Source organism: Cynoglossus semilaevis, chromosome 7 (assembly GCF_000523025.1).
Source record: "Cynoglossus semilaevis isolate Cse_v1.0 chromosome 7, Cse_v1.0, whole genome shotgun sequence".
In the NCBI taxonomy this organism is placed as follows: Eukaryota; Metazoa; Chordata; class Actinopteri; order Pleuronectiformes; family Cynoglossidae; genus Cynoglossus; species Cynoglossus semilaevis.
Genome location: NC_024313.1, coordinates 4,907,462 through 4,927,468, shown reverse-complemented (window position 1 = coordinate 4,927,468; position 20,007 = coordinate 4,907,462). Strand labels below are relative to the sequence as shown.

General features: G+C 44.1%; 2 long non-coding RNA genes across 4 annotated transcripts in view; both read left to right on the top strand.

Moving 5' to 3' along the window:
• LOC103380834 (uncharacterized) overlaps positions 1-12,422 on the top strand; it is an 82,359-nt gene extending 69,937 nt beyond the window's left edge. For both annotated transcript variants that reach the window (XR_521722.3, XR_003050160.1), the window contains one exon: positions 12,177-12,422. This is a non-coding gene — a long non-coding RNA (uncharacterized LOC103380834). The remainder of the gene's footprint in view (positions 1-12,176) is intronic.
• Positions 12,423-12,442: 20 nt separating this feature from the next.
• LOC112487239 (uncharacterized) lies at positions 12,443-17,225 on the top strand. Of its 2 annotated transcripts, none has more exons than XR_003050162.1 (3): positions 12,443-13,153; positions 15,732-15,821; positions 15,976-17,225. It is a non-coding gene; the product is annotated as an uncharacterized LOC112487239 (long non-coding RNA). The 2 variants fall into 2 exon arrangements; XR_003050161.1 differs by lacking the exon at positions 12,443-13,153 and adding an exon at positions 13,160-14,580.
• The last annotated feature ends 2,782 nt before the right edge of the window (positions 17,226-20,007 follow it).

Sequence of the window (20,007 nt, the reverse complement as noted above, 5' to 3'; positions counted from 1 at the left end):
GGAAACGTATATCTGTCATTGTCTATTCAGGAGATCACCTGTAAGGAAATGAAGCGGCCAACAAGTGCTGACACAATCATCTCTGCGCCTAGCAACACATCCTGATTCCGGCCCAGACGCGAGGGACCGTACAGTACGTCTGAGCTGCTTCACTTCCTGCCGCACAAGGCAGAAGGAGGGGGGGTTGGAGGGTGAGGATGGACAGCAGCTTATCACAGGCTGAAGGGGGAATTCTGAAGGGAGAGAAGAAAATGAAGACTTTAGTCTCTGGACTCTGGTGGAGGATTGGAAACAAGGTCAGACCCAGGGAATCAGATCACATCTGAGGGTTTTGAAGTGATGGTGATTCGTGAGACGCAAACACTAAAAACATGTTAAAGTGGAAAAAGTACAGGAAATAACTACGAACTATAAACCCGTCACTACAAGAATAAAGTGACCTTGTTACGTGCTCGTCACACCTGCCAGGCACGGTTCACCACTTGAAGTGTTGAAGTGTGATTCTTATTTTTGTCAGTCGCACATGTTTTTGGAGTTCACCGGTGGTTCTTCTTAAGCCTGACTCAGCGAACAAGCGCCGTTTGATCTTTTCTGCTGTTGTGATCTCCTGTTCCTCCCAGTACAAAGACTACCAGGAAACTGCTGCCCCTGGAGTGATGAGAAAGAGACCCTTTTTATCCTGAGCAGAACCCGTACTCGTGATCGCGACCCAGCCCTGCACCTGGCCCCAGTGACAACCCAAGTACACACACACACACACACACACACAGACTTGCTCCACTGACACACGATGGGATCAAGCATAAAGTACACAATAAGTGGCTGCTGAAAATATTTATTATTTTGTATACAGTATATTTACATATATGTATGTATAGATATGATTTTCCTTTTTTTCCCTGAAAAAAATAGTGACGTGTTATTACTTTGAAGAGTTCTGTTACAATTGCATGGACAGTATAGGAAATAGCAACGGTTTAAATTGTTGAAAGGAAAACATTTAATGACAAATATTATATAATCTACTGTTTCAGTTCGAAACATGCCAGGGTGTTCTCAAGGCTTAGAAAACAAAACAAAAGAATTCAACACCCTGGTTCTCAAGGCTTAGAAAACAAAACAAAATAATTCAACACCCTGGTGATATTTACACCAAAAATCTTTTTTTTTGTACATCTCAGGATGGCGTTAGGTCACAGCTAATACCTCCTTAGATAATAAATCATTTAACTATACAGTATATATTTGTCTTATATATATATTAAATTTGAATTTTAGTAAAACCTGTGGCCTAAAAACTGTCACATGTAACACGATTAACAATCAACATTTGTCACTGATATTCCACTAAGTGCCAGAAAGGCCTTTATTTGTATTTGAAAACACACCTTCAGCAAAACTATATCCAGAGAAAACATGTTGAATCAGAGTCGTGGACATGAATTTGGCAGCGAAGCCTTGCATTGTGTGGCTAGTGTAAGAAAAAAAAAAGAAGGGCTTTGCCGTCTTGCCTTTGTACTTGGGAGGAATCAGGTTGCAAACTGGTGGAATCAAAGGGTGGCTGAAAACTTTCAACAGTCTTTTTTCGTCTCCTTTTGAGCTGAATACACAGCGTGCAGGGTGTAGCTGCACGTCTTTCAGGCTCCTTTATCATCCGCATCTCTTTTTCTCCACGGCACTCGAGTTCTGTCATTCACTCTCTCCGGTTCCTTTTTTTCTACACTGTTTCACAGTCCTTTTCCTGCTTTCTCCTTCAGCCACTTATTCACACCTTTGAATTTAGATTCAGAAAGTCTCTTTTTGTGTTTGCTCACAATTACCGAGCTTGTGTGTGTGTGTTAGTGTGTGTGTGTGTCTCTGTGGTGCGCTGGCTGCCAGATCTGGAGGAGCTGCATTGTCTCTTGGAGCAGCACCTGTCACCACAGTGTTAAAATGCAGAGAGGAGAGGGTCTGTACGGAGTAGGACGCCCTCAGCAGGCCACCGCACATGTGTATAAACGCTCCAATTTGTATGCACTCCCTCATAAACACACACACACACACACATGCTTGTAAGTAATTCCCTGGTAAACTGGGGAGGGGTGTTGTTGAGGTCATTGAAGCTGGTTCTGTGTGTGCGTGTGTGTGTTTAGAGAAGGTGCGTGCACGTGTGTGAGAGTGAGTGATTAATCCACTGAGCAAAGACAGTTGGAGCTGTTAAACAGCTGAGTGTCAAAGGGCTTTTATCAGGGCCAGTGGCGCCTGGACTGAGACTTACTCACGTACGCGCACACATTTTTCACGCGATGCATATGTTCATATGGGCTCCTACAGCAGACACACTGACACATAGTGTTGGGGTCAGGTATTTTAATTAAATGGCAAAGATGTCATCATGGCCAAAAAAGCAGTTAGGACACACTTAAGGGCACACACACACACACATGTATGTAACGTCCAGCGCTCACCTCAGCTGTTGCTTCATGTCACTTTGAGATTACATGACAAGTGCATGTGATGAGGACATGCCGCAGTAGTGTGTGTGTGTGTGTGTGTGTTATTTATTACATTTTATTGTCCTAACTGATCATTTCCACTGGAGTTCACACTGAACATCAGTGAGTGAAGAACAAATGGACTATGAAAATACACAGCTGTTTTTTGGTGCTTGTTGTTTTTACTAAACACTTTATTCATCGTCATGTCTGTATCTTTCAACATGATCCTGTCTTTTAAAGGAGTGTTTTGTAACTGTAATATTGGGTACTACTACAAAAGGTAGTACAAAACAGATCTATGTGAGGATTAAGTAAAAAAAACATTCATGGTCTGATTGGTCAGACTATTTTTTTTTTCCAATACAATAAGATCTAGTTTGATAAATTATAATTTAATTCATAGGAAAACGTGAGATGGCCAGACTCACTCGTAATGAATTTTAAGAAAGAAATTTAAGAAAGTAAAAATCAATAGTTTAAACAGAAGAAACGCCTACAAAGTGTGTTTATTGAAACATGATTATGGTAACAGCATGTGAGGCAGACCTCAGTCTGTTACAGCCTATAAACTGCTTAGCATTCAGGCTCCTTGTGTTGTGACTGCTTTTTCATGCATCCACTGATAAACCATCCTTTGTATATCATTAAAAAATTCCCATGCTGGAACTGCACTCACACATGGGGAGACACTGTCATGTGGAAACACACACTGCTAAACACACCAACACATATACAAACATGCGTATCACACACTCCTCCCCCAGTGTAACCTACATCTTTTACCAAGCAAAGCATGTTTGAGATTATTATGCTAATGCAGAGACGTTGTTTACCACAGCACTTCCCCTGCCTTCTCTCATTGTCCTCCTCCTCCTTCCTTTTCCCTTTCTTTCTCTCCCCCCAACCCCGTCTGCTTATGGACCTCCCAACTGTACACTTGCAGCCCCCCCCCACCCCCCAAGTCCTTCATCCAGCCATTATCAGCTCTTATCTCCGTCTAAGTCCCTGTCGCTCATGTTCAGAGAATGGCCTCGTGTTGATGCTCAGGAGGAGTTAGGATGCTCTCGTCTGCAGTGAAACGCTCCCAGCAGATGTTTTTCCATTTGAGCTCTTTTTATTGCTTGGGCTTTCTTCTTAAAGGCTGGAGGGAGGGGGCAAGGTTGGATGGACAGACAGATGAAGAGAAGGTTTTAAACATTAGACGGCCAACAGCTGGTTGCGTCCTCCTCCCTGGGTGCATTAACCTCTTTGGCCCTCTTGCAGCGGTGCCAGTACAAGGAGCCTCTCAGCATCTGGAGCTTAAGTAGGACGAAAATATCACTGTCGCCGCGGAGAGCGGACAGCAAATGCTGGAAATATGCTGCAAGGTGGAGGGGAAGGTCGTGACATGGAAATGTAAATGACAGATAAGATGGAGAAATATCAGAGGGCCCAGTTTGACCGCAGGGAGAGACTTAAAACTAAGTTTGGCAAAAAAAAAAAGAGTGAACTTTCTTAGGTTACCTGTAAGTGAAGGTTTGTGGCAGACGTAAACTCTCAGTCAGGCATGTCAACAATAATATTTAAATATTGCAGTTCTGTGAGGAAAACACATATCAAACAGTTTTACTCCGTTCTTTACATGTTGACCTTTGTACCACAGTGGATCCATTGAACTAAAGACCAAAAACAGAAAGTGAAACTCCAATTGTACAGAAACCTGAAGCAGTAATTACAGGCTGTGTAAGATGAACACACACACACACACACACAGGTAGTTCCTTTTCATCAGCCGGCACGCTGAGCGTCCGGAGTCGACCTTTTTTTCTTAAGTAAACAGACCGATTGTCTGTGCCCCTCGGCAGCTGCTTCTCCTTAAACCACTGTCACGACAGTCATCAGAGCCATCATCGTCCTCCTCCTCCTCATCATCGTCGTCATTATTATGATCATTAGGCTGCTTAAACACAAGGCAACAAAGGTGGAGACACACAATAGGCCTCAGTGGCTTTGAGGAATCTATCAAGGCTTATTGAGAGAAAAGACAGAAGGTTTACCGTCTTTATTTGAAGAGGCAGACTCTGCCTGACGCAGGGCTTATCCCCTTTCTTCATCTTTGCTCAGTATTGGGTGTTGTGTGCTCAAGGGAAAGGTGTGCGAGAGTGGGCGAGTGAGAGCGTGACAATAGCGGGCAGGTGCTCCAGAGTTTACCTTGGTACAGGTTGTTAGCTCAGGGAGCAGACACACAAACGCACAATGCTCAAGGAGACACATGCGCTCACTCATCTATCACTGCTGTCATCATAATCTCTTCCCTTTGAAGCGACTGTGTATCATGTCACTGGAGGCTGAAGGTGACGGCACTCTGCCACTGACACGAGGAGATGACGGCCATTCACTTTTTGTGCTAAAACACACACGTCACACTGTACTGTTGACTCCAGGCTGTCATTCAACTGGCCTTAAGTAAATTAAAGGGTTTACAGTCAATATTCCCACTAAAAACAAAATAATCAGTGTTCTGTGTGTGATGCCCTGTGGCGTTGATACTATTTTGTTGTGTTAGGAGGTGAGACGGGGAGATGGAGGCAAACAGTCACTGTCCTTTAGTGTATAACTCCAGTTTTAGAGGTTGTTGGTTGTTGACATGCATAGAATAAAAATATACTTTGTTTTCATACACTAATGTACAGCATTCTAAATCTTTATTGCCTTTATAGTCTTTTAAAACTTTTTTTAAATTCTTGATCTCTTCTTTCTGACAGTAGAGCGAGTCTTCTATTGTTTTAGAAGGTTTCTCTCTCTCTCCCTCTTTGACGTATTTTCTCAGGCGTTCCTTGAACTGGACTTGTTAGCTCTCCTTGAAACACAAGGTGCACTGAGTCATCTTCTGGCACTTGCAGGGATGAAACTGCAGTGTGGCCATTTCCTGGGCCAAGTCTCATACGGCAGCGCAAATTAATTCAAATTGGGATTGAGAGACACAGACAGAGGAAGAAGGCGACCACCAGCAGTGAAGTACCTAAAAATGAGATACTAAAAGGTTGCAAAACAGGTCGTGGCACACAGGCTCTGGGTTGCGTGTGAGCATCAGTCGCCCTCTCTCTACTATTCCATAGACGGACGAAGGGAACAGTGCGATCCTAACACAAATCCTTGCTAAGGGTCCTTTTCCTGCCCTCCCTCTCTTGCCCTTTTCTCTTTGCCATCAGTAAATCCGGGTTTCACTTCAACTTAAGCACTTAGCAGTAATCCCCATGAAGAGGCGATAGCCCTGCACAAGTCACTTTTCTACCATTAAAGGCATACAATAGGGGCGTGTTAGGGACCCACTTAAATGGATTGAGCACAAAGCCCGTGCTTGATAAGTTTTTAGCCGGGAAGAATCCTCCATTTACACCCCTGCTTTTGTGCATTCTCTTAGATGTACTTGTCTCAACAGTCTAATCCGATTTGATCCCTTTTTTGCGTTTGTTTAATTCCTGCAACACAGAAAGCTTTGGAATATGTCCTACTTCCTTTTTTCCCCCTTTCTTTCTCGCTCTCACTTTTTTCCCTTTCCAAACAAATGTCACTGAGAGTATCTGCATCCACTTCCTGCGAGCTGAACACAGGGGACGATGGCCTTTTTTATATCGTTGGAGCTGTCCCTTTAAATTAAGCCCCTGGTTCTAATCTTTTGCCATAGCTGGACTGAAGGGAAGTGCTCTGATATGCTAGTCTCCCTTGGAAGAAGACAGTGGAGGCAGTGGACTTCAGCCTCTTCAGAAAACACTAATACCCATCATCCTCCTGAGGGCAAGAAGAATGTGTTCTGATACTGTTTATCAAAGAAAGAGCAGTGAAACAGAGGCAGCCAAGAAGAGAGGCCTGGGAAATAACTGGCATTGTCCCTGCTTGTCATTTTCACCCTGGACATGGAGGAACATTTCAGAAAGACAAACCATAGTCGTATGTGAAATCAATTAAAGATACGCTCCATGAAAACAAAAAGTGATGTGGCAAATCTGATGGGTACTTGGAATTAACAATTAACTACAGGAATTAACTCTATATTCAAGGACAACGGAGGTCGTTATGAAGAGTGTTGGCAGGACTTAAGGTTGGTTTAGACGAGTCTACTGCGTCTGGTTGTTGTTGACTAAACTCATTTCAGGGTCACTGCTGTTTGTTTGTAAAGAGTCTCCAGGTTCTCGTCCTACAGATAGAGATGTGTCAAATCTCACGGACTAAATCCAGAACTCTGACAGCCAGTCCAATCCAGGGGTTCGACTTATAACATGCTCAGGAGAAGGTGCTGCGATCCTCCTCGGGCTCTGGGCTCCGTTGGTTTGATGAAGCTCAAGCAGCCAGACCTGCACTGCAGGGACTGAACCTCAATGTAAGGACCGAACAAAGACGGGGCATCAGGGATGGATAAGAGCATTAAGACTGGCTGTGGCCAAGTGAAGAGATATGAGGCAGGGATCATACATGACACAACACGCAAACATCTACTGTAGCTAATGTTGGTGGATTGTACGGAGCTGAACTGAACTTGATACGAAGGATTTAGAATAACATGAATTAAGTGTCACACTTGTTGTTAATAAGATATAAATAAATAATGTTAAGTTTGAATAGTTTGGAATTCTCACAGTACATGTGAAAAGTTTAAAATACCAATATATTAAATATAGGTTTTATATGTCATGGTTTATTTTAGTTACTGTATTAAGAGGAATATCTTTTTTAATCTCACTTCCCGTAGCGCCTATAAACAATGTATAGATTAAATACTCAGTACAAACACTGGTGTGAGATATTGGAGAGTAAAGTAATACTGACAAGTCCCATCAACATGCATAATAACACACACACACACACACACATATTAGGCATTGTTTTTGGAGAATGAAGGGTTAAGTCTGCCAGCTCACTCTCTCTGACTTTGCTGGCAGAGCTGTAAAGCTACTAAGTAGCAGCTGTCCACCTGGCGAAGGAAGACTCTTCGCCTGATGCACACACACACACACACACACACAGATACAAGCATACACATACAGTATACATCCTCTGGAGAAGCAACTGCTCTAAAAACTCTGAAAGTCTGTCTGTGGGCATGCATCTACACACACACACACACACACACACACACTTCCATGGAGGAGAGGCCCAGATGGTCAGGGAAAGGAGTGGAGCTGCGCCCAGTGTCAGTGAGAGAGGAAGGGAGAACCAGGAAGAGAGAGAGGGGGAGAGAGAGAGATAACTGGAGAGAGAGAGAGAGAGGTAGAGAGATAAGGGACAGGAGCCAGACACAAGTGGAGGAGCAGAAGTAGAAGACAACATCACACCATTGGAGTAGCCAGCAACACAGACTGACAGATGAAGAGGCCATGTCTGTTACCAAACACCGTCTGTAATCACATGCCTCCACTCAGACTGTCTGTGATTGGTTTAAAGGTAACGCTACAGTGACTGTGGTTCAGAGGAGGAGGGGCTCAGACCACGGATCACACCTTTTTTAAACTACCTTGTGTGGTTCCAGTTGGTCCATCCAACATCACCTGTGTGGTGGGGGTGTGCGGGTGTCAGGAGGGGGGTGGGGGGGTTGTTTGTGGGGTTAGAGGTGTGGGGGGTCTCCAACCTGGGTCTCCGACATCACAGACAGAGACTTTGCCTCTGAGTTAAGTTGGACTGTTTTTATTTCAGTCCTAGAATACGGTGCCATTTTTGGTCAGTATTTGATATTACATATTAAAAATATTTTTGTAATTTTTAGCACAAGTTTTACATCTGGGTAACAAACCAGGGCGTAAGTTTGCTTTTTGTGGTGGATTATGCCATCTTGCTTTTTTTGTTTTTGTTTTTTATTCCGCATAAGTCATTGCAGTGTTTCCACTACCATTGTTCTACAGAATCAAACATGACTTTAACTATTATTTACATTGTTGTCCTCCTTGACTATTGGTTGATCTCTATTATGTGTTTTTTTATATTCAAACATTTCATTGTTCAAATATTTGCATCAAGTAAATATTGAAATGGACATGACCAGGAGAAACTGTTGTGGTTCTAGAAAACGTCAGTTTTCTTCAGCAAACCGCTCCAACGTTCTTAATTAGCATCAACGTCCGTCTGTGTGTTTTCACCGTACAAAATAGCGACGTTGACGAAGATGTACTTGTTGGTTGAAGGTCTAAGGCGAATCAAGAGGCTGCTCTGAGGGAGGAGGGGGTTATTCACCCACTCTGCTATGTATCCACTCAACCATGTCTGCCCCCCCCCCGACCCTCCACCCCCCATCTCTTTTTTCTTTGACTCTTTTCCTTTTTTTTTCCAAATGCAAGTCACCGTGAAAAATGTGCTGGTCCAATATTTGCACAGAAGTGGTGCTGGGACGGGCAGATAACCTATCAGTATTTGAGTTTGGCTTCCCATGCTCCAAATAGCCATCCTCCGCCTGTTTAGCTTATTGATTGGCTTGGCAAGAAACTAGGTCCCCTCAGCAGTGACCAAGGTCATACAACACATGGACTCTGTGCCACCCATCCACCCCCACTGCCACCACCGCCGCCGCCACCGCCAGCGCAACCACTCATCAACACCCAGCACAATCTCTCCCCGCTGCTCGTTTGTCTCTTTTTCACACACACACACATGACACGGTCACATGTACGTCTGAGTCCTGTGCTTCTATCAGACGTACTTACACATGGGAAAGGCATTAACAATCTAATGAAGCCCAGAGTGAAGCAGCTAAGGAAATGAAGAGATTAGTGTCGAGCACAAAACGCTCTGTGAGCTCAGACAGAGACGTGGGACAGTTTGGGTTTTTTTTTTTTTTTTGGTGTGAATGGTTGAAAAGAGAGAGAGTGCAGTGATTTCTCCTGTCAAACTTCTTCAGTCAATATTGTTTCATTTCATGCGTTAAAATTGTACAAATTCATTTGTGTCACTGCAGATTATTAGGCTGTCGTTTGAATATTCACGTTTTTTCTGCTGCGTGTGTTTGTGCAAACAACATGTTCTACATTGAAAGTTTAAAATAATTGCATGGGAGTTTTTTTTTTTTTTTTTTGAGGTGTTTTGGAATGTTTTATTTTTTATAAACCATTATCCTTTAGTAAGAATTTGTTAACATGTCAAAATATGATTTTTTTTTCTTTGAATTTTTACCATAGATTATGTTTTGTGGTATTTCATTTGGAGGTATTTTTGGAATTTTAATTTTTCTTTGAATTTTTACCATAGATTATTTACATGTTTTGTGGTATTTCATAGCATTTGGAGGCATTTTTGGAATTTTAAATTTTTTTGCATTTGTTCACAGTCATACGTAGTATAGTAAGGACTTTTTGTGTCAACTGTTATGTCAAAATATGACAACAACATACATAGTTAGCTGAAGCCTTTAGACTTTAACAGCAAGTAGTGAAAACCTTCTTGAACAGAGCGTGGTATAATGTTCTCTGACAGACTGTAATGACTGAGAGCATGGACCGGGGGCAGTGTCCTCCACTCTGTGGGAATCAATGGGATTGAATTCTGAAGGTTTTCTCAGGGACATCGGTCCTGCTTGTCAATACTGCTCTGTGTCACAAGTGCATTCTGTACACACACACACACACACACTTCCAGTTAACTGTCCCAAGCCAGACTTCACCCCCTTCTCCCTTTGACCTCCCATCACTGATCCTCCAGACCTCAGTGACACTTGTTTAGTTGTTCCATATTTTTCTCCACTTCTTTGTCTACGTGGACTGTACAAAACCTATCCCTGGAAAAAAGAGAGTCAACTTTATACAAATATTCCCAGTGTTCTGGACAAATGTGCGGCGTGGTTGACTTCCACTCTGCTGCCTGCTGCTCTTTTGTTGTTCAGCAGACAGTGTAACCTGTGGACAGGGGATGATGAGCAGAACAAGCTGTGTGATTTATGACCGCTGCTGTGATGTTGGGTCGTGTTCTACTGTGACTGATATTCCTGATATTCCCAGAGTCCTTGCTCAGAAACCCACTGGGCTTGCAGGGGATTCAGCTAATCCCCCAAAGACCCCCCAATATGAATGGACCCCCGGATGCCTGCTGGCTACAGGCTCAAAGTCACACACACTAAGACACAGATAGTGTGTATAAACATATATAATCACTTACTGTTGCTCTTAAATATGGCTCTGGGGACTCTGAGTGTCATTCTCTGGGAGGAACAAAGGCCCCTGGGCCACAGATGTGTGGGTCTGAGTCCGATCTGGTGTCCTGCCACACGGAGGGAGGCCTGAGAGCCTGAGGCAGCCTTAAGGCTACGGCCAGACCTCGAAGAGCAGCAGGTTTTGATGGCAAGTGGAGACCGTCTCCTGCACAAACTGGGGATTTGTGTTTTGAGTAATTATAAATAATTTTACTATAAATACACGAGCAGAGGAAGAGCGCATATGCTCCCCCTGTATTTTTACACCCACCAAACACACACTCACACACTCTCACTGCCGAATGTTAGCCCCCGTGGTTGAACAGCTGTCTGAGACGTGGCCGCGTGGCGCTCCCATGCTTCATCACTGTCACCTCCCCATCACCTGCTTTTCTTCTTCTCCTTCTTCTCCTCCTCGTCTCCCCTCCATCCATCAGTATTTTCAGTAATGGCTCTGACAAGGGCACATCCATCCCCTGGCCATACATCACCTTTATAGAGGGGGGGATTTGGAGGGACTGTAGTGGAGAGGAAGAAGGTGGGGGCAGGGGAGGGGGGGGTGGCGTGGTGCTGTCCCAAACTCCTTCACAAGTTGGGATGGAGCCAAGTTTGTGTTTGTCCCCTCCTTACTCTCCTCTGTGTCTGAGGACTGGGTTTCTTTGTTTAGAGAAACTTGTGGTTTTTTTAATGCTCTTCTCCACAACTTCAGTTTTGTGTATTTTTACGAGTAAAACTACAGACGGTTCTGTCTGTGGACGCGATCAGAGCTTGTGGGGGCTAAGCTGGTAAACACTGGCTGTTCTCCTCCACCTGCTTTGTTTTCTAACTTGGAGGACGTCTCCTGCGGTGACCCTGTCTTGCTCTTCCCCTCGGTGCTCTCCTCTATCCCGTCCTCTCCATCCTGGACTCCCTCACATGTTTCTTCACTTTTCACACCTGGACTCTATTCTTGGCTTTTTTGTTTACTGCTTCTGTTTTCCAAAGTCCTGTCCTCCCTCTCTTCCTCTGTTCCCCCTCTCCTGCTGCACCATCTATCACTCACTCCCTCCTTCTCACCTCTCCCTCTCCCTCTCCCTGCTACCTTCTCTCTGTCCTTGCTCACTTTCTCCTCTGGCTCACCTCTCATTAAGCCCCTGTGCCTACTGCCACCATGCCCAGTGTCCACCCACATGTCTCACACCTCTAGTTCTCGCTTTGTGTCTCTGACTCTGTCCTTCCTCTTTCCATGTATCTCACTCTGCTCTCATCGCTGCTTGGTTTCCATTTATTCCTCATGAATATTTACACTGGAGAAATCTTTGTTACCAGTCGTGACCAAAATTAACTTCATGAACCCAAAAAAAGTCGAGATTCAAACATTGTTCAGTAACTGCTACAGTATTTTTTAACTGTGTTTAACTGTGTAAAAGTATATATTTTGTTGAATTTGACATTTATTTCTGGATACTTTTGTACGAGTTTTTTTTAAAGGAAGAACCCACTGCTAGATGTGTGTATTTTTAAACCCTTTTCACATTATACTAAATTAATTTCTTTATTCCTGGTTGCAGGGTGAGCTGGAGCCAGTCCCAGCAGCTGCTGGACAGTTTATCAGTCACTCCGTCCAATCACAGGTCTTCCACATTCAACCCTATGGTCGACCCAGTGTCCAGTTAACCTGTTCACCTTTTGCTTGTTTCTGGATTCTGACAGGACGCAGGGAAAACCCACGCACAGGTGAGAAGATGAGGAAAACGTCACATAGAAAGACCACCAGTTACTGCAGGAGCCTGACCTACCGATCCCTTCAACTGTAAGGCAAGAGAGCCAACCACACATCCACCGTTTGAGTCATACATTAGCCTGTACCTGCATGTCAGCGTTTCCAAATGTTTGACTTAGGGAGACCAGATATAAGACTGGCACAGATGTGATGAAGCAGTAGTTTGATCAGACAGTTGAAGAGGTGACCGTGTGTGTCAGGACCACAGGTCCATGATCTAGAAATCACAGCAGTTCAGTTAGTGTTAGATGAATTAGTTAAAGACGTCCTGAACCAGAGACAGTCAGAGCCGGGTTTCCTCCATGGCTCTGTGTCGTTCAGCCTCCCTCCCCTCCTCCCACCCCGTCCACCCTCTCCCCTCCCACATGCGTGCGTGTTTAGATCAGCCTTACCCTGACCGTGTGGCTCCTCCACTGATTACCGCCCATACTTCTTCACTCAGAAACACAATGTATCACAAAGACCAAACTGCCAGTAAAGGGCTAAAATAATTGTTTTTAATAGACTCTCCACTTGCAGTGACAAGAGTGCTGTGATGTATTTTAGGGTGTGCAGATAAGAGCTTGCTTTGTGCTCAGGTAATTTTCTTTTTCCAGGCGTAAGTGGTCATGGTTTGGCGTTTTTTTTTTTTTTTTTTTCAACACGTGTGTGAGGTGGTGATGCGGTGGACGCGTATTGTTTCAGGAGATGGGCCAGTGAGAGCGGCAACACTCGTCCGCCCACTTGAGGAACAATGGAATACACTTCAGAGACGCTGCATATGAAGTATGTTTATGAGTGCGGCGGCACAATGAGGGACAGTGTTACACAACACAAGACACGGGGTTGGCTGGCAGAGATGTGAGGGGACTCAGCAGACATCCTCGACATTCAGTGATAATTGAAAGGTGTTGACACGGTGAGAAAAAGACAGATTGACTGTCAGTGTTTACCGTAGCACGCAGTCACATGACGGCTGAAAGACCTCTGTGGGCGCAGCGGAAAGAGGGTCGGAGTCATCCGGCGAAGAGAGAGTGGGGGGGGGGGGAAACACACTGTGGTGTTGGTGTTTTGTTTGACATGAACGTCTGCTAACAGCTCCTGTAGACCAGGAGCTCTGCCAGGACTCACAGGTGTCATCAGGGATCTGGAAAAGTGCCACAGAGAGTGGAGGAGAAGAAGGAGCAAAGGCCCCCGAGGCTCACCCCAGATGTGTCACCCGGGTGCATTATGTTTCTTTGTAGCAGTGGTAGTTGATGGACAGGAGGACAGGGACGCTCTGATGTCTAAGTGAACAGAGGTGTAAACTGTACGGGTGCAGCAGGAGGTCAACAAGGTCAGTTTAACCAAATGTTTTAGGACCGTGACCTCACTTCCTCAAATTAAATTACATTTAGAATTTTTTCATAATAAACTGTAGCTAGAATTTGGATAAACATTTTATTTCACCTGAACTTGCTGTAGGCAATTTTCATTTGTCTATATCTTACCACATTTTTGTCTTTTTTTGTCAGCTAAAACTAAGACTTTTTGTGTAATGAACTAACTTCATCTGTACTTTGAAGTAGTTTAAGGGACAAAGGTAGGGTTTTCTTTCACCCTTTTCTGCTGATATAATAAAATGCTAATGATAAGAAAGGAGTATAAAAAACAGAGTGCAGAACAAACGCCTTTGGATAGGTCAGAGTGTCTTCTAATGACCTCATTTAGGAACAACAAACCCTGCAACCAAGTACGCAAACACAGCACAGTGGGGGCTCGCCTTTATCCCAGTGTGACAATGCATGGTGTGAGAGAAGGATGGATGAACTGGGGGGGGGGTTCAAGAAACACTAAGAAAACATGGAAACGAAGAGAGAGAGGGAGAGAGAGAGAGAGGTAAAGAAAGTTGTGGTAGGAGACGTTAAAACAAAAGAGTAACAATATAAAAAAAAAAACACCCACACAAAGAAAAGAGTGAGACAACAAGGTAAGAGAGCCTAAAGGAGCAACACGCTCGTGTGCGACTGCTCAACCTTGCCAAAGAAAATAGGTTACCTCTGCTTCTCCAGGTGCCCAAGGGAGGCTCACACTGGTAAGACTGGTGCCCCTGTGTCATCTCGTAAACATCGAACCACCAAAACTGCCCCGCAACACAGCGCACAACAGCTTCCCTTTTAGCACAGGAGGGCGGTGCGGCGGCGATGCAAATTCACAATGGCCTCCAAAACTCTGTGAGTATATGGAGAATCTGAATCAGTGATTAAGTACTGCGAGTCTGGTAGTACAGCGTTAAAAACTGTACTATTTCTTTATTTAAAATAAACTCTGAATGTGAGTTTGTCAAGTAGGAGAGAAAGAAAAAAAAAGTTAGAATTTTCATGGTTTGCTGCTGGACATCATTTTAACTTAAGGACATGACGTCTCTCTGCAGCAGTGAACTCTTCCCTCCTTCATCTCTGCTCGTCACTAAAGCTCATCTTAATCTCCTTCCTCCACAATCACGGAACAGACAGCAGAGTGCTGGCACATCCTTGTTGTTCTAACTAATGTTGATTGCATATTTGATAAACATGCATTTGCATTAGCATTAGCCGAGGTCAGGATTAGCAGCGTTCATCCTCAAACTGTTCTGTCTCTATGCTTCGCCTGTTTGTTGATCTTTTTCCCTCTCTCTCTCTCCCTCTCTCTCTCTCTCTCTCTCTCTCTCCTGTTGTTTGTGGCCATCTCAAATCCTAAAGGACACGACTGCACACAAATATTTGAAAGAGTGATTAAAATTCGTTTAGGAAAACAGATTATTGACTGTTTCTGTTACCAAAAAAGTAAACATGTAAACAGACAGTGTGGGTTAAGGAGTAAAAAGGGTCAGAAACAACAAACATTTAACAGTTGGATTTTGATTCCATTAAAGTTCTTCTCTCAACATTCCAGCCGTTATGGTGTCGGCCCCACGTGAACTGGAACAGTTTTCCAGTTTGCATGTGGAAACCCTTCTTATGGTCAGTACACGAGTGTACTGCAGTATTTTTGTGCGTCTTGTCAGTTATAAATCCTCTTCTCTGGTCTTTTCTCCAGTTGCACTGCAGTAAACACCAAAAAGCAGAATTAGCTCCAGCTCCAAAAAATGTTCAAGTGCTCACACTAACTGTGTTCACAAAGGATGCTGATCTGCTTAGCAGGCTGAGCTCTCCCTCTCCTTCTGTCCTGGCTGTCTTTCTTGTGTTGTCTAAGACTCCAGACCCCTCCTCATCCACACTGACACACTGTGGCCCAGACTAATACTCAGCTCAGAGACACACAGACTACTGAGTGGGTTTCGTACCACCAGCGTGTCAGTAATCCTGAAGGCTAAGCAGCTGAAAATCTCCATCTTTTTCTGCAGGACCTCTGTCCCAGCCAAGTGGTTTGAAGGCAGATCCTGGACCACCAATCAGGTTCACCGGAGAGCAGCAGTCTATCACGTGTTACCGAGGTATCGTAACTGTGGCCTAACATCGTTGTACTGTACTTATCTTAAACTCATGATAAAGACATGACAGATCTTTTATTACAAGAAACTGACTTGTTTTCTGACTGCATTTCAGTTGTCATTATTCCACTGTTGAACCTCATTATTATATTTGCAGGAATTAAACTGGACAAGAATCGAAACGTACTCCTGATTTCATTGCTCATTCACGGATCACAAACACAGAAGAGCGGACGTCTCCTCGGACCGACGGACTTGTTTTAATTGGACGGCTGACAGAGCCACTGCCCCGGAAGTCTTGACATACGGAAGATTACTCAAGGGCCAGAGTACGAGCACAATGAGGAGACGACAGAAGACGGCCAGTCGTCATTAAAATGTTTTGGTCTTGTTCCTCCCAGTGCCTTAACAGAGACCTATTAACCTTTTACTGATACGGCCCCTGATGCAGCAGAGAACCTAATTAAGACATAAATCACATTAATGTACATATACAGTAAGAAACGGTGAAGTAAGAAACAAACTTAAATTAACTGAAAAATCCCCAGGTCATATTTTTATCGTGTAATTCCACAGACGTGCTCCGACAGTCACGTTAACCTCGCACTAAATAAAACGCTTTAAGAGAACTGTTCATTTAGGTTTCCACCCGAGCCAAGTGATCGGTGGAATAAAAATATTTCATCTCCCGGTCCCAGGGTCGAGGATCTACGGAGAGCCTGATTGGTCGTTTCTATCCAGTAGTGTCGTCCAATTGCCGGTCCATGTTGACCCCCGTGACCCTTCCAGCCTCCTCATCCTCCCAACATCGTGGCTCCATTTAGCAAACAGAAGCGGCTAAAGGACTGCTGAGCTGTACTTCAGCAGTCCTCCAGTCCAATCACTCATTTACCTGAAGTGATTTTATCACACTCCACGGATAATCGCAGAGAGTCCGACACAAAGTGCCGGGTTATTGAACCGACAGCGGACAGTTACCAAAGTTACAGGCCTGTCTTTGTTCTGCTTGTGCGTCTTGATAAGGTTTTAACCGTGTGACATTACGGCGTCACATGACTTTCATTTATTTATGTAAACAAATGCTGCGCAGTTAAAGTTAGACCTGAGCCTCGTGATTAATGGAAGGTGGATATCCTCTCCAGATGGGTTCCTCTCTGTCAAGTGGCTTTAAAAGGTTTTTGGGATTTGTGGAGTGGGCACGGCCACTGGTTTTTGCATTTTTGGTCCCACACTCACAGCGGTGGGTCCGAGGGGAGGCTTTAAGAGGGGAATTATGTCAAATGGAGAGGATGGATTTGTCTGTATCTTCGACTGTGCTGGTGTGTGAGGGGAGACTGTGTTCCACTGGTCCCTTTGGTCACTTTTTACATAAAAAAAAAAAAAATGCATCACAGGGGGCTAGAACGCTTGGGCCGTTTTTTTGAGAAGGCTGCATCAGCTTTGCTCAGATCTCCCCTAATCCTTCCCACTTCAACCTTAGTCTACCACAATCTGCATGCCAACAGATTAACACAATGAAAAATGATAATTCAGCTGGCCCGCAGCTGACAGTGATCTCACAAATCTCTGAGCAGCCGAGGGAAGATACCTCACCAAACCCAGATTACAGTCCACTGTCCCTCTTATATATTAGCATCACTGTTGGATGCTTTATTTATATATTTATCTGATTATTTAAAAAAAACCCAGATAATATTCAGTGGTCAGCTTTAGTGTCACAAAATGTGCCCAGGGTGGATTGGATGTAGGGATGAGAGCAGATGACAGATTCAGACGGTGAGAGTGGGAGACAGAGCTCTGTAATCCATATTACGCTGCAGAGAGAAAGGGAAATATTTAAGACGCTCTTTGTTTTCTGCCTCTGAGAAGCGTCCTTTGGGACCAGGATGTAGGTGGCCACTTTGATTCTTTGCCAGATTATGAGAATTTAATTAAGAGACTGAAGAATGGAGATTGGAGAATTAGAATGTCAGCTTCCAAAGGATGTGAGATCTGGGAGTCAGTGTGGAGGTCTCAATGGGAGAGGAACAAAAAGAGAGAGAAAAGATTGTCTTCTTTTCAGTATACATTTCTCTCTGTAACAGTGACCCACACACTCATATAGAGTAACACCAAAGGATGTCAAGTGTTTCAGATGTTAGCATTTCAAAAGATGCCTGATTGATGAGCTACAACATATTATGTTGTTTAACTATTTTGCGCAGGAACACATTAACATGTAGCTCAGAGCTGCCAGTCGAAGACTTCTTAAGTTTCTTTGGTGAACCTCAGCAAAGTGTAAAGACGTCAACTCATTAGTCATATCACATCACCGCCACTAGGGACCACATCCTCTCTGAGCTGCCGTTCATTTGCATCTCCACTTTTTTGGTTTTTTGGGAGAGGAAGCAGACACCAAGTTGCCAAAGTCTTTCCCTGTTGTGTTTCCCTCCTCCTGTGCTGGGATAGTTTGGAGAGTTTGCTGTGTTCCCGCAGCGACAGACTGCGGCCCCTCTCTACCACGCTCAAGGGCCCTTGAGGCGGCCATTATCTGGACGCCTGCCTAGCCGAGGCATATGGGTAATTACTGAGCTAATAGAGTGATGGAGGGAGAGGCAGAGGCAGGAGCCTAGGCCAATTAGATGATGCATTAGTGCTCTGTCTTTTGTAAGCACCTAATGTGTGGGGAAAGGATGGGGTAGAAAGAGAAAACGTGTCATTTCTGAAGGGTCTTCACCTCTGTCTCACGCTCTCTCTCTCTTTCTCACACACACATACACACACACTTATGGAACTCAGGCAATGCACGCACACACACATTCGAACATGTGTGCTCACACACAAATACACACACACACAGCCGTACTGATTACTGCACTTTGTTTTGCTCTTTTCTCTAAGTGTCTGAAGAGTGTGAAGTCATAATTATTGCTCACTCTGGCTCTACCTCATGCTGGCCACACACACTCACACACACTCACAGAAACGCACGCACACAGAAATGCAGATGAGCCCAAATAAACGAGGAGACCCTGCCCAGTCTATTGAGGTCTGCTATGAGAATCCACTCCATCAATTACATTAAAGAGGCTGCCTAATGACGGCCACAGCTGTAATCACGCTCAGCTGAAGCATTTTACACCCCACTTCTTTGTTTTCACCTATTATCATCCGGCCCACAAAAGGCACAAATTCTATCTCAAGCATCGACTCTGTGTTTGTGAGTTAAGAATGAACTTTTTTTTTTTTTTTTGTCAACACCCGGTTTTGTCAGACTGTTGCAGCTGGAGTTGCTGGCACCGGCAGGCAGCAGAAGTTGAGCGCTGAAAGTTGTTGCTTTGTCGTGGACTTTTGGACTTTTGGTGGAGTGTCGTGTAAAAATAGAAAAGAAAAAAAAAACTTTAGAACTTTCAAATGTTCTCTCTGTTCTGTTTGCTGGATTTACAGTGTAATTGCTGGTGATGTGTGATCCTGACCTCTCTGACTTTTGTAAACACTGAGAACTAAGTCGGTCATTACGAGTGGCAGTCTTCCCCGAGCACTGCAAACATTTTCTTTTAAATTGCATGCAGAGAGCTCCATGTCATTAACTTAATTATTATTGCACTGTACAATTAGCATGAAAACAGTCTCATCCCCGGGTGAGAACAGCCAGGACTTTATTACCGAACCAAAGTGTGTGATTAACACTAAATTCACTTCATTGTTACAGCAGAAAGAATAACTCCAAGGACCTTTGCTTCTCTCTCAGTGTTGCCCGACCGAGGCTGTCGGCCACTTCACCGTCAACCCAACAATTACAGATGCACAGTGTGTGAGTGTGTGTGTGTTTCACTGTGACATTGAACGCTGCACAAAGCTTTGTTATTTATTCAATCCCAACAGATGAAATGGCAATAGCCATTATTATTATTATTACCTATCATAAATAGCTGCTCTCATTACCAAACAAAGGAGTCTATTACTGATATGATTAACAAAAACGGGCTAAGTGGGAGGGGCTCTGTAGCTGCCGGTGAATAAATTACTTTATTTCACAGCCCAGTTTACTTTGGCTGTGATGGACATGTTTTAAAAACGTTTTGACCTCACATCTTTGACCCTGTCCTGTAGAGGAACAATGGCCAAACTTAGTTGGCGGTTGCAGTTAATGGTGAGGCCTTGATCCTCAGTCATGTGACTTTTGCTTTATGTGCTGCAGAAATAACGA